The following is a 13266-nucleotide window of genomic DNA, read 5'->3' as shown; positions in this document are numbered from 1 at the left end:
AATAACATTCAGGACATAGGCATGGGCAAGGACTTCATGACTAAAACACCAAAAGCAATGGCAACAAAAGCCAAAATAGACAAATAGGATCTAATTAAACTAAAGAGCTTCTGCATGGCAAAAGAAACTACATCAGAGTGAACAGGCAACCTACAGAATGGGAGAAAATTTTTACAATGTACCCATCTGACAAACGGCTAATATCCAGAATCTACCAAGAACTTAAACAAATTTACAAGAAAAAACAAACAACCCCATCAAAAAGTGGGCAAAGGATATGAACAGACACTTCTCCAAAGAAGACATGCAGCCAAGAGACACATGAAAAAATGCTCATCATCACTGGCCATCAGAGAAATGCAAATCAAAACCACAATGAGATACCATCTCACACCAGTTAGAATGGCAATCATTAAAAAGTCAGGAAACAACAGATGCTGGAGAGGATGTGGAGAAATAGGAACACTTTTACACTGTTGGTGGGACTGTAAACTAGTTCAACCATCATGGAAGGCAGTGTGGTGATTCCTCAAGGATCTAAAACTAGAAATACCATTTGACCCAGCCATCCCATTACTGGGTATATACCCAGAGGATTATAAATCATGCTGCTATAAAGACACATGCACACATATGTTTATTACGGCACTATTCACAATATCAAAGACTTGGAACCAACCCAAATGTCCATCAATGATAGACTGTATTAAGAAAATATGGCACATATATACCATAGAGTACTATGCAGTCATAAAAATGATGAATTCATGTCCTTTGTAGGGACATGGATGAAGCTGGAAACCATCATTCTGAGCAAACTATCGCAAGGACAGAAAACCAAACACCTCATGTTCTCTCTCATTGGTGGGAATTGAACAATGAGGACCCAGGGTGGGGAACATCACACTGGGGCCTGTGATGGGGTTGGGGGAGAGGGGAAGGATAGCATTAAGAGATATACCTAATGTAAATGACAAGTTAATGGGTGCAGCACACCAACATGGCACAGGTATCCATATGTAACAAACCTGCACGTTGTGCACATGTACCCTAGAACTTAAAGTATAATAATAATAAAAAAACTATTTTCTTATTAAACTTGTATTGGATGGCATTTAAAAAAAGGTCCTGAAAAAAAAAAAGAAAAGAAAGAAACAAGAGCTCTCCGTGAAGAAAATGTCAATGATTTTAAAATTCAGTGATACGATCCTGCAAAACGAAGCCCACTACCAATCAGACTATTAGGGTTCAAGGCAAGATACAATGTATAGACCTTGACCATTATAAATCCTGAAGATAAAATCCTACATTTTCCACCCACCCAAAGTGTATTGAATCAGTAAGATGAAAAGTTAGACAATATCAAGAATTGGTAAGGATCAGAGCAGCTATTATAATAGAAATGTTACACATGATATGTATGTTAATTAGTGCAACCATTTTGGAAAACTGTCAATGTCTAACAAATCTGAACATAAACTTACCCTACGACTAGGTAATTCAACGCCTTGAAAGCCATACATATATTCCTCAAAAGCACTGTACAAGATGTTCCTGGCAGTGCTATATTTAATAGCCAAAACACTGGACACAATGCAAATATCCACCAATGGGGGAGATGAATGATTAAATTATGGCACAGTGACACAATGGAATATATGACAGCAAACAAACAAACAACAAAAACCTATCAATACTTGCAACAACATGGAAGAATTTAACAGACATTGTTGAATGAAAGATCTAGATACAAAACAGTACATATTACAGATCATCGTCGCTTTACAGTGATATCAGGGATTGCAGAGCTGCCACCTCTCTGCTGGAGCTGGAACTCATCTGATCCTGTGCCCATTGCCATCCTGTGCAGAGCTCCAGGAGCTGTCTTCTGCCGGCTGCCACCTTTGCAGGAAGAACCCCACTCACCTGCCACTACAACAGGTGCTCCTGCCAGACCTGCAGCTTCCCACAGTCCCCCGCTGCTGCCCCTAGCAGGGATCCACAGCCCTGCCTCACCAGAGGTGCCACCAGAAAGAGAATGGCTCCCACCTTCTCCTGCCTAATGCAAAAGTCTCAAATTGGCAGAAGCTAATGGAATCCCAGCTGCTCCTGTAGGTTTGTGTCCCCGCAGAACAAAAGAGCAGATACAAAGACCTGGAAGAGCAGATGGAAAAATGAGTGCTACAGACGATATCTGGCACAGTTTTGAATACTTGTTATTTTAAAATGTATGCAGCCCTGGTCATTGTAACCACACCGGTATCTAAGGAGAAAGTGAGACCGAGTAGGCTGCAGTTCATTTTAAGGGGACTTCAAAAAAAAAAAAAATAAGTGTAAGAAGAGTAAATTTTAAAATTTTTTCAGCTTTTATAAAAGGCTAATTGAACATCATTTCTTTTTAAGAGATGTACATATTCCTTCAGTGTCTCCTGTGGAAGAAAAAGCAAAGCCAATATCCTTGTGTAGCACATCACAAAGTACTTTGACACATCTCTTTTTATTCTTCATAAAGCCTTTCTGAGATACGACACGTTTCACCATTCAGAGAAACAGAGGTTCAAGCAAGTTTAAGGGTTGTGCCTGAGGGCACCTGGATGGTAATTGGTAAAGCAGGAATCTGAAGGCCACCCACTTGCTCCCTGGTCAGAGCTCTTCCTGTTGTTTCTCTAGGGTCTCCAGCATGGTAAAAGTCTCAGGACACAGAAGAAGCTGCACTGTGTGTGGGACTCTGGCCATGACTACTAGACCTGGTCCTCACAGACTAAGAAGGGTGAATGAGATCCACCAGCCCAGTGTGGTGCCTCAGAGTGAACTGGTCAACGTTATACCCAATGCCCTACCCACACCATGTGCTGCAGAGATACACAGATGATTGCCATGTTGTAATTAGATTAGTTTTCTTTTCTTTCTTTCCTTCCTTCCTTCCTTCCTTTCCTTCCTCCTTTCCTTCCTTCCTTCCTTCCTTCCTTCCTTCCTTCCTTCCTTCCTTCCTTCCTTCCTTCCTCTCTCTCTCTTTCTTTCTTTCTTTCTTTCTTTCTTTCTCTTCTTTCTATTGAGAGGGAGTCTTGCTCTATCACCCAGGCTGGAGTGCAGTGGTGCGATCTTGGCTCACTGCAACCTCTGCCTCCTGGGTTCAAGCAATTCTCCCACCTCAGCCTCCCGAGTAGCTAAGATTACAGCCATGCACCACCATGCCTGGCTAATTTTTGTATTTTTAGTAGAGACCGGGGTTTTGCCATGTTGGCCAGGCTGGTCTTGAACACCTGACCTCAGGTGATCCACCCGCCTCAGCCTCCCAAAGTGCTGGGATTACAGGCGTGAGTCACCATGCCCAGCCTAGTTTTATTTTCTTAATGCAATTCTCTACAGATGTATAACAAACCTAGACAGATGTTGGGCATTTGGCTTTATGTCCCCAGAGCTGCCGTTCTGTTAGTAGCTATCTAAAGGTAATTAAAGATGAAAGGGATATATCTAAAACATTACAGAAAACTACTTCTTTTCCACCATCCCTGCAAGAGTCTGATGGAAACACAGAGCAAAAGGCAAGCCATTGGCAGGGAAGAAAGCAACGCTTGGCGTGGGAAAGAGCCTCATTGAACTCATGGACATAGAGAGTAGAAGGATGGTTACCAGAGGCTGCAAAGCGTAGTGGGGAACCAGAGGTAGGGGAGGAGACAGTTTAAGGGGGATCAAAAACATAGTTAGAAAGAATGAATAAGACCTACTATTTGATAGCACAACCAGGTGACTACAGTCAATAATAACTTAATTGTATATTTTAAAATAACTTAAAGAGTGTAACTGAATTATTTGTAGCTCAAAGGATAAATGCTTGAGGGGATGGATACCCCATTCTCTGTGATGAGCTTATTTCACATTGCATGCCTGTACCAAAATATCTCCTGTACCTCATAAATATATACATCTACTATGTACCCACAAAAATTAAACAAATAAAAAAGAACCTCAGAGTGGAACTCCTTTGGACACAGTACATTTTATTTCAGTTCTGCGTCATCATAGACGATGCTCAGCTTGAGCTGACGTGGGTATGGAGGCTCTTCAGATGAAATCCATGGAAGTGGGAGGGGTCCAGCTGGGGGTGTACTGATCTGTTCCGAAAGCATCTCCACCTTTTATATACAAAATTGGCAAAATTGCAGAAATCCAAAATTTTCAAAATATGCCATGGGCTATCAAATTCCAGGGAAGTAACCCATAAAAACCCTCCAGTTCTGGAAAATGCAACAAGAGGAAGAAGAACCAGACCTATTTAACTGACACGGGGAAATGGGGAAAGCTAAAAACCAAATTATAGGCAATCATCATGTGGAAATGGAAGCATGATTTCCTTCAGCCAGGAATACCAGAAAACCAAATAAATAAATATATCTCAACCTACTAGTATCACACTATAATATATAATTAAAATTTTAATCTAATGGAACATATTAAATAATATAGTATATAATAAATAATACATCGTATGTTTTGATGCAGACATGCAATGTGAAATAAGCACCTCATGGAGAATGGGGTATCTGACTCCTCAAGCATTTATCCTTTGAGTTATAAATAATCCAATTACACTGTTTAAGTTATATGCGATAATATTATACAACATGTAACTAACATGAAAACCATTTAATATATTAATATATGATTCATTTAATATACATAACATATAACAGTTAACTTTTAATAACCAGATGTCAAGCAATATGCTAACCGTTTAGCACGTATGAGCTTCCTCCTGTGGCTGGAGGAAGCAGGTGCTGTCATTACACGTGCATTACACACGGGGCTAGTGAGGCTCATCGCTTGTAACCAAGGAAAGGGCACAGAGCAAAGAAATAGATTCAGAGCCAGGACCCCCCAACTATCCAGAGCCCACACTTAAACACTAATTTCACTGCCACTTAGCACAACATTTAGGTTCTCATGTTCTTTTGATGCCTGCCACAAGGGATCATCTCTGAGCCAGGACAGGGGACAGGTATCAACAATTTGTGCGGCAGCAAGATCAAGAAGACCACACAGGCCTTCCTCATTTCTGGAGAGTCAATTACCTTCGGACATGACAGCTGTACTTTCTCTTTGTGGTACCTAAACAGAGCACGTGCCAATGCTGGAGCAATGGTACCCTGCTTCAGGTGCGTCCCGTGATCTCCATCTGCATCTCTGGCAGGAAGTTGGGAGCCCGACCCCCTGGGCCCTCCTGCATATGCTGGCCCAATTCAGCACCAAACCCAAAGTAAGGTGGCAGGAGTCGGGAGACACTGATTCAACTAAAGCAATACAAGTATAATAATTCAAAAATAAAACAATTTTCTGAAGTCTAGTCAATACAAGGTGTGGCCAGGGTTATATCTGGGTAGCAGCAAGGAAGGGGTAGAAATGCCCCAGCAGCCAAGAGCATCCTAACAGGAAGAATTGATTACCATAACTATAAGTAAAAATCAGGACTTAGACTCCCCTATAACTGGTAAGCTACAGTGGTAAAGAGCAGGTCTCACTCTCCTTTACAAACCGGAAGCTAAGGATTAAAGGATGCCACAAGATGAAATGTGAGAGAGTTTCTCACCCCATCTGACCACGTGCACGTGAAGCGGGGGTGGGGCTCTATTCGAGGTCACACTGGATGGAAAGGCAGGAGCCCAACCTGGCCCCCTGGTTCCCTGGCGCTCCCTGCCACCACCACAAAACTGGATGAGCTTAGGTTCATGATCAGTGAGACTTGATATTCATTCCACATTCATTATTTAAAAACAAAATCAAGGCAAAATAAAAAAAAAAAGTTTAATGACAACAGGTCTTTCTCTTAAAAAGAATAGTCTTATCACAAGCTGCTGTGTATTTGCTAGCATTATGTTAAAACAAATTTAGTAGATTTATCATAAAAATTGACATGTAAAATCTTAAATACAAATATGAAAATACAAGAGAACAGTTCTAGAATAAAACAAACCTACCCTCTCTGTAGGAAATTTTTCACTCGTAAAATACTAAAGGCTATGTCCTTAAAATAAATTTCATCAGAAACATCTTTATTGATGACTATGGATTCTGAACATTTCTTTAATAAGGAAGGAACGGAACTTGAGCGATCTATTACATAAAATAAACATGGGATTTTTTTCCTTATCAAATGAGGCTACTTGAGGAAATAGACTCTGTCACCTTCCACTAGATGGCATTAAAGTCACATAATTAGGACAGAAAAATTCACAGAGGAATGATCGATACACAAAACTACCATAGTGAGTTCATTCTCCTTCTCACCCCCACCCCCAGATTATTGGAGTTTGCTGTGTGTTTGCTTTTATGAAGACAAACCATGCTCATTATAAAAACATTTTTTGAAAAACCAATAGAATAATAAGAGAAAAAGTGCACTCTTTTTTGCCACCCTAATAACACCAGCTACGTGTATAGTGCTGGGAAACGCGCAAAGTGCTTTATATGTGTTGTTTCATTTAACCCGGATGGGAAATGAAGCCCTGTGAGATGATTATTATTACTTTGTTACGGATAAGAAAATTGAGGGTCCAAGTTAACTCATCCAGGATTACACAGGTAATAACTGACAGGACTAGGATTCACGCCTGAGTCAATCTTATTCTACAGGCTAACATCTCAAACACTTTCTCTCATGGCCAAAGTCAAGCACCTTTAGCATCTTCCTTCTCAGTCTCTGAAAGGGTCTGTTTGTCTGCGGAGATACAGCACAACAAAGGTTACCATGAGCCTGAAAGTCCTTAGATGATCCCAATGCTTGCCATAGATTTTAACACTCAATCAACCTATATAAGTTCCATCACACCTAATTATTTAACACTTACAGGGAAGAACAGAAATATTGTGTAGGTAAATTACCAACTGTGTTTTCCAACGCCTTATTTTTTAGCAAATTTAAGGCTTTAAACTTAAGTGGCATGAAATGAAATGACCCTAACTATATGCCAAAACAAGAAACCACTGAGAAAAATATTTCAAGTGACTCTGTAACATAGTCCTTTGACTGTATGTCATTACTGGGATCTATTTTAAAGACTGGCCAGGCACAGTAGCTCACGCCTATAATCCCAGCACTTTGGGAGGCCGAGGTAGGCAGATCATTTGAGGTCAGGAGTTGGAGACAAGTCTGACCAACATGGTGAAACCTCATCTCTACTAAAAATACAAAAATTAACTGGGGGTGGTGGCGCATGCCTGGCTTAGCTACTCAGGAGGCTGAGGCAGGAGAATCGCTTTAACCCGGGAGGCAGAGGTTGCAGTGAGGCGAGATTGCATCACTGCACTCTAGCCTGGGCAACAGAGTGAGACCCCATCGCAAAAAAAAAGAAAAGAAAAGTAAAGAAAAAGAACTACCAAGGAATCTTAAATCTTATTTAGTGGTTTAGTAGTTTCTTAATACTTACACTCATATGGTCATTTGAAACTATACAGGTATACTGTAAGATAATACAAGAGATAATTGTTGGTATTATTAGAAACCAAGATTTTCAGTATAAGAGAAATGAGATACAAGTAGAGGGTAAACATAGGTTTTTTTAAAGGCCTGTAAGTATTTAATTTAAATAAGAAGCATATCTATTAACTTGTGATTTTTAGAAATACGTTTCCTAGTTCTGTCCATCGAAAGGTCTAGAAGCAATGTTACCCCTTCCCCAGGAAAATTAGCTCCCCGGTCCCATCATTTGGTTTCTATTACTGTTCTTTCTGAGAAGGAATCTGGGACCACTGGAGAAGTAGCCTATTTAATGTCAGGGTCAGGGAATGTACAAAGTGAGACTGGGCCAGCTTATGTCAGAAAAGAAGGAAACATCCAGAGACTAGTAGACCAATGTCTAAAGGACATGAAAGCCTGTCCCTGGGGACTCCAAATGACCCAATTTCTGATGATATAAGCATCACAAAAATAATAATAATTTATTGAAACATTAAACATATCAAAATGTTTAAGTCTATGCTGATACTCAAAAGAAGAGAAATCCCATACAGCAAAACAAAAAGTTGTGACCAATTAAGATGGCTGTTTCACCAATACATTACTCTAAAAACTGGTTAATAAAAGGAAAGAATTAAACAATTATTTTGCCTTTTTAATAGGAATTGTATTTCAGTGAAACCAAATAAGTTCAGTTGAGATGATAGAAAGTTTGTTTTTACAGAAAAATGCCAGTTAGTGAATGTTAAACATATGAAAGAACTAGAACATTTCAACTTTGCACCTCCCAGTAGAACAATTGATTCAGGTAGGGGTCATTAATGGAAAACAAAAGCAATAGCAATTCTTATCTGGAAATATCTTTACCTGGGGAACTGGATTTTCACAGTGTATCCAGTCATCACCCCCTGGACTAGTGGCTGATGACCTTTGCAATGGAGACATCAGCTGTCACTCCCTAACCCAATGATGAAACTCCATGTCAGGAATAGTAGACGCGCCTGACATTATGTGCCTTCTATTGTGATGAGGTAAATAATTTAACCTGAATCTAAACATACCTTTAGACCTGTTAAAGAAAAATGAAAATGGAGGCTGGGTGTGGTGACTCACACCTGTAATCCCGGCACTTTGGGAGGTCGAGGCAGGTGGATCACCTGAGGTCAGGAGTTCAGGACCAGCCTGGCCAACATGATGAAACCCAGTCTCTACTAAAAATACAAAAAATTAGCCAGGCATGGTGGCAGGCACCTGTAATCCCAGCTACTCGAGGGGCTGAGACAGGAGAATTGCCAGGAGGTGGAGGTTGCAGTGAGCCGAGATGGTGCCATTGCACTCCAGCCTGAGCAACAAGAGGGAAACTCTATCTCAAAGAAAGAAAGAAAGAAAGAAAGAAAGAAAGAAAGAAAGAAAGAAAGAAAGAAAGAAAAGAAAAGAAAAAGAAAAATGGACTGAGCAAGGTGGCTCACTCATGCCTGTAATCCCAGAACCTTGGGAGGCCAAGGCAGGCAGATCATGAGGTCAGTTCAAGACCAGCCTGGCCAACATGGTGAAACCCCGTCTCTACTAAAAATACAAAAATTAGCTGGTCCTGGTGGCACTGGTCCTGTAATCCCAGCTACTTGGGAGACTGAGGCAGGAGAATTGCTTGAACTGGGACCCGGGAGGTGGAGGTTGCTGTGAACTGAGATCGTGCCACTGTACTCCAGCCTGGGCTACAGAGCAAGACTCCGTCTCAAAATGGAAAAAAAAAAAAAGAAAAAAGAAAAAGAAAAATGGAGACCACAGGTTAGAGATAACCTAAAGCCAACTGCCCATAACCATGTAATCAAAACTTTAATTCATCCTGATTTCCCCTAAATGCTAGTTCTAATCATAAATGAAATACAAGATGTAAGTCTTATGGCCTTGTCAGCATGACTCAGTGAAATTAAATCAAACAGCTATAAACAAATTAGCTAAAAGAACTCTGTTTGCCTTTCAAAAAAAGAAAATATTATAGCCAATCACAAAAAAAAATCAAAATACTTTCTCCTTAAACTCTGTGGAAACTGCTAATTACACAGTGCACTTCCTACCACTTGGTTTGAAGTCTCCTGGATTGCGATCTGTAGTTTTAAATGACAATACAATTTTACATTTGTCCTACTTGATCTGATTTTATTTTTGATAGACTAAACTTTCAGTGTCTAGAAAATCCAGAGGATAGGGTAGTAAGTGAAACATTCCCACAAGGAAACAATCAGACAATTTCAGATTGTGGAACTCTTATTTTTGAGACAGAATTTCACTCACTCTGTTGCCCAGGCTAGAGTGCAATGGCACGATCTCTGCTCACTGCAGCCCCTGCCTCCCAGGTTCAAGCAATTCTCCTGCCTCAGCATCCTGAGTAGCTGGAACTACAGGCATGTACCAGCATGCCGGGCTAATTTTTGTATTTTCAGTAGAGACAGGGTTTCACCATGTTGGCCAGGCTAGTCTCGAACTCCTGACCTCAAGTGATCCACCCACCTCACCAAAGTGCTGGGATTATAGGCATGAGCCACCACGCCCAACCCAGATTGTGGGACCTTCTATGAGTTGAGTGGACTGCTCTTTTCAAAAAATTAACTCATTTTGCCTGAGCAACAAGAGGGAAACTCTGTCTCAAAAAAAAAAAAAATGAATAAAATACCACATTTAAATAAAAAGTTTGAGACAGATGTGGAGCAAGATGGTGGAATAGAAAGCTCCACTGATTGTCCCCGCCTTCCCCACCCTCACCAGCCTGAGCCCAGCAAGTATACCCATTTAACTATCTATGCAGAAAGAAACACCTTCATAAGAACCAAAAATCAGGTGAGTACTCAGCCTGTGGATTTAACTTCATATCACTCATAGAGTCACTGAAGAGACAGAATAAACAGTCCTGAACTGTCGATGCCACCCCTCCCACCCCTGGCAGTGGCGGCATGGTGCTGAGAGCTTCTCTGGGTGCCAGGGGGTGGACAGCACAGCAATTGTGAGGCGTTGAACTCAGTGCTGTGCTGTTAGAGCAGAAAGGAAACCTGGAGAAAACTCAGCTGATGCCTGCCCACGGAGGGAGCATTTAAACCAGCCCCAGCCAGAGGGGAATGACCGACCCCAGGGGACCAAACTTGAGTGCCTGAAAACCCTGCCATTGAGGGCTACAGTGCTCTGTGTCTCCAAGTAAACTTGAAAGGGAGTCTAGGCTGTAAGAGCTGCAACTCTCAGTCAAGTCCTAGTGCAGAATTAGGCTCAGAGACAGTGGACTCAGGGGGCACATGGCACACTGAGACACCAGCTGGGGCAGCCAAGGGAGTGCTGGCATCACCCCTCTCCTAACCCCAGCCTGCACAGCTGGAGGCTCCAAGAGACCCCTTCCTTCCATTTGAGGAGAGCAGAGGGAAGACTGGGGAGGACATTGTCTTGCATCTAGGATACCAGCTCAGCCACAGAGAACAGGGAACTGGTCAGTCATGAGGCCCCCATTCCAGACCCTACCTCCCAGATGGCATTTCGAGACACACCCTGTGCCAGAAGGGAACCTGCTGTCTTGAAAGGAAGGACTCAATCCTGCCAGCATTCATCACCTACTAACTGAAGGGCCCTTGGGCCCAGAATAACCAACAGTGAAACTCAGGTACTACATCAGGGTCTTGTATCTCTGAGGCTTGCAGGCTTTGAGTGAGACTCAGCACATTCCCAGCTGCAGTGGCTATGGAGCAAACTCTTTCTGCTTGAAAAAAGCAAAGGGAACAGTAAAGAGGACTTTGTCTTATACCTTAGGTACCTGCACAGCCACAGGGGGGTAAAGCACCAAGCAGGCTCTTGGGGTGCCAGATTCCAGGGCTTGACTTTTGGATGGCATTTCTGGACCTGCCCTAAGCAAGAGTACACTGCCCTGAAGGGGAAGTCCTGGGTCAGGGAGCATTCATAACACACTGACTTAAGAAGCCTTGGGCCTTAAGGGAACATGGGCAGTAGTCTGGCAGTACTCCTCGTGGACTTTGGTGGCAGAGGCTACAGGATGAGACTCCTCTGCTTTTGGAAAGGGGAGGGAAGAGCCGGAAGAGCTGTGTCTTGTGGTTTGAATGTCAGCTCAGCTGTAATACAGTAGAACACCAGGTAGACATCTACAGTTTTTGACTCTAGTTCCTGACTCTGCAACGGCATCTGACTCCCCAGTGGCACTTCTGATCTCACCCAGGGCCTAGGGGACCTCACCTTCCTGAAGGGAAGGAGTCAGGCCTGGTTAGCTTTGCGACCTGCTGATTGTAGAACCCCATGGCCTTGACTGAACATAGGCAGTAGCCAGGGAGTGGTTACAGCAGGCCTTGGACCAGACCCAGTGCAGTCACAGTAGTGGTGGCCACAGGGGTTCCTGTGTCACTCCATCCCCAGCTTTAGGTGGTTCAGAACGGGGAGAGAGAGAGCGAGAGAGAGAGAGAGAGAGAGAGAGAGAGACTCTGTATGTGTGGGAAAAATTAAAGGAAGAGAACAAGAGTCTCTGTGGTAATCCGGAGAAAGCTCCCAGGTCTGGTCCAAGATCATCAAGGTGGTACCTCTGCGAGTCTGCAAGAACTACAGCATTACTTGGCCTGGGATGCCCCCTAAAGCAGATGCAACTTATATCACAGCATCTAAGTCCTTTCAAATATATGGAAAGCCTTCCCAAAATGGATGACTACAAACAAGCCCAGACATGAAGACTGCAACAAATGCCTAACTCCTCAATCACCAGACACCAAAGAACATCTGCTAGCATCATTGCCATCCAGGGAAACATGACCTCACCAAATGAAGGATATAAAGCACTAGCAATTGGGAAACTCAAAGAAAATCAAGATAACATGAAGAAGAAATTCAGAGTTCTATTAGATAAATTTAACAAGGAGATTGAAAACATTTTTAAAAAGCAAGCAGAAACTCTGGAGCTGAAAAATGCAATTGGCATACTGAAGAACGCATCAGCATCTTTTAGTAGCAGAACTGATCAAGCAGAAGAAATAATTAGTAAGCTCAAAGACAGGCTATTAGAAAACACACAGTCAGAGGGGCCAAAAGAATAAAAAAAAAAAATGAAGCATGCCTACTGGATCTAGAACATAGCCTCAAAAGGGCAAATCTGAGAGTTATTGTCCTTAAAGAAGAGGTAGAGAAAGAGATAGGAGTAGAAAATTTATTCAAAGAGATAATAATGGAGAACTTCCCAGACTGAGAGAAAGATATCAATATCCAAGTCCAAGAGCACCAAGCAGACTTAATCAAGAAAACCAAACAGATTTAACCCAAAAGCTACCTCAAGGCATTTAATAATTAAGCTCCCATATGTCAAGGATTAAGAAAAGGATCCTAAATGCAGCAAGGGAAAAAAAAACAGATAACATACAATGGAGCTCCAATATGTTAGGCAGCAGACCTTTCAATGGAAACCTTACAGGCCAGAAGAGAGTGTTATGACATATTCAAAGTGCTGAAGGAAAATAACTTTTACCCTAGAATAGTATATCCAGCAAAAATATCCTTCAAACATGAAAAAGAAATGAAGACTTTCCCAGACAAACAAAAGCTGAGAGATTTCATCAATGCCAGGCCTGTCCTATAGGAAATGCTAAAGGGAGTATTTCAATCAGCAAGAAAAGGACATTGATGAGCAATAAATAATCACCTGAAGGTGTAAAACTCACTGGTAATAGTAAGTACACAGAAAAACACAGAATATTATCGCACTGAAACTGTGGTGTAGAAACTACTCTTATCCTAAGTAGGAAGACTAAATTATGAACCAGTCAAAGATAATAACTACAAAA

The sequence above is a fragment of the Papio anubis genome, chromosome 11, assembly GCF_008728515.1.
Source record: "Papio anubis isolate 15944 chromosome 11, Panubis1.0, whole genome shotgun sequence".
In the NCBI taxonomy this organism is placed as follows: Eukaryota; Metazoa; Chordata; class Mammalia; order Primates; family Cercopithecidae; genus Papio; species Papio anubis.
Note: the sequence above shows the minus strand (reverse complement) of the source record.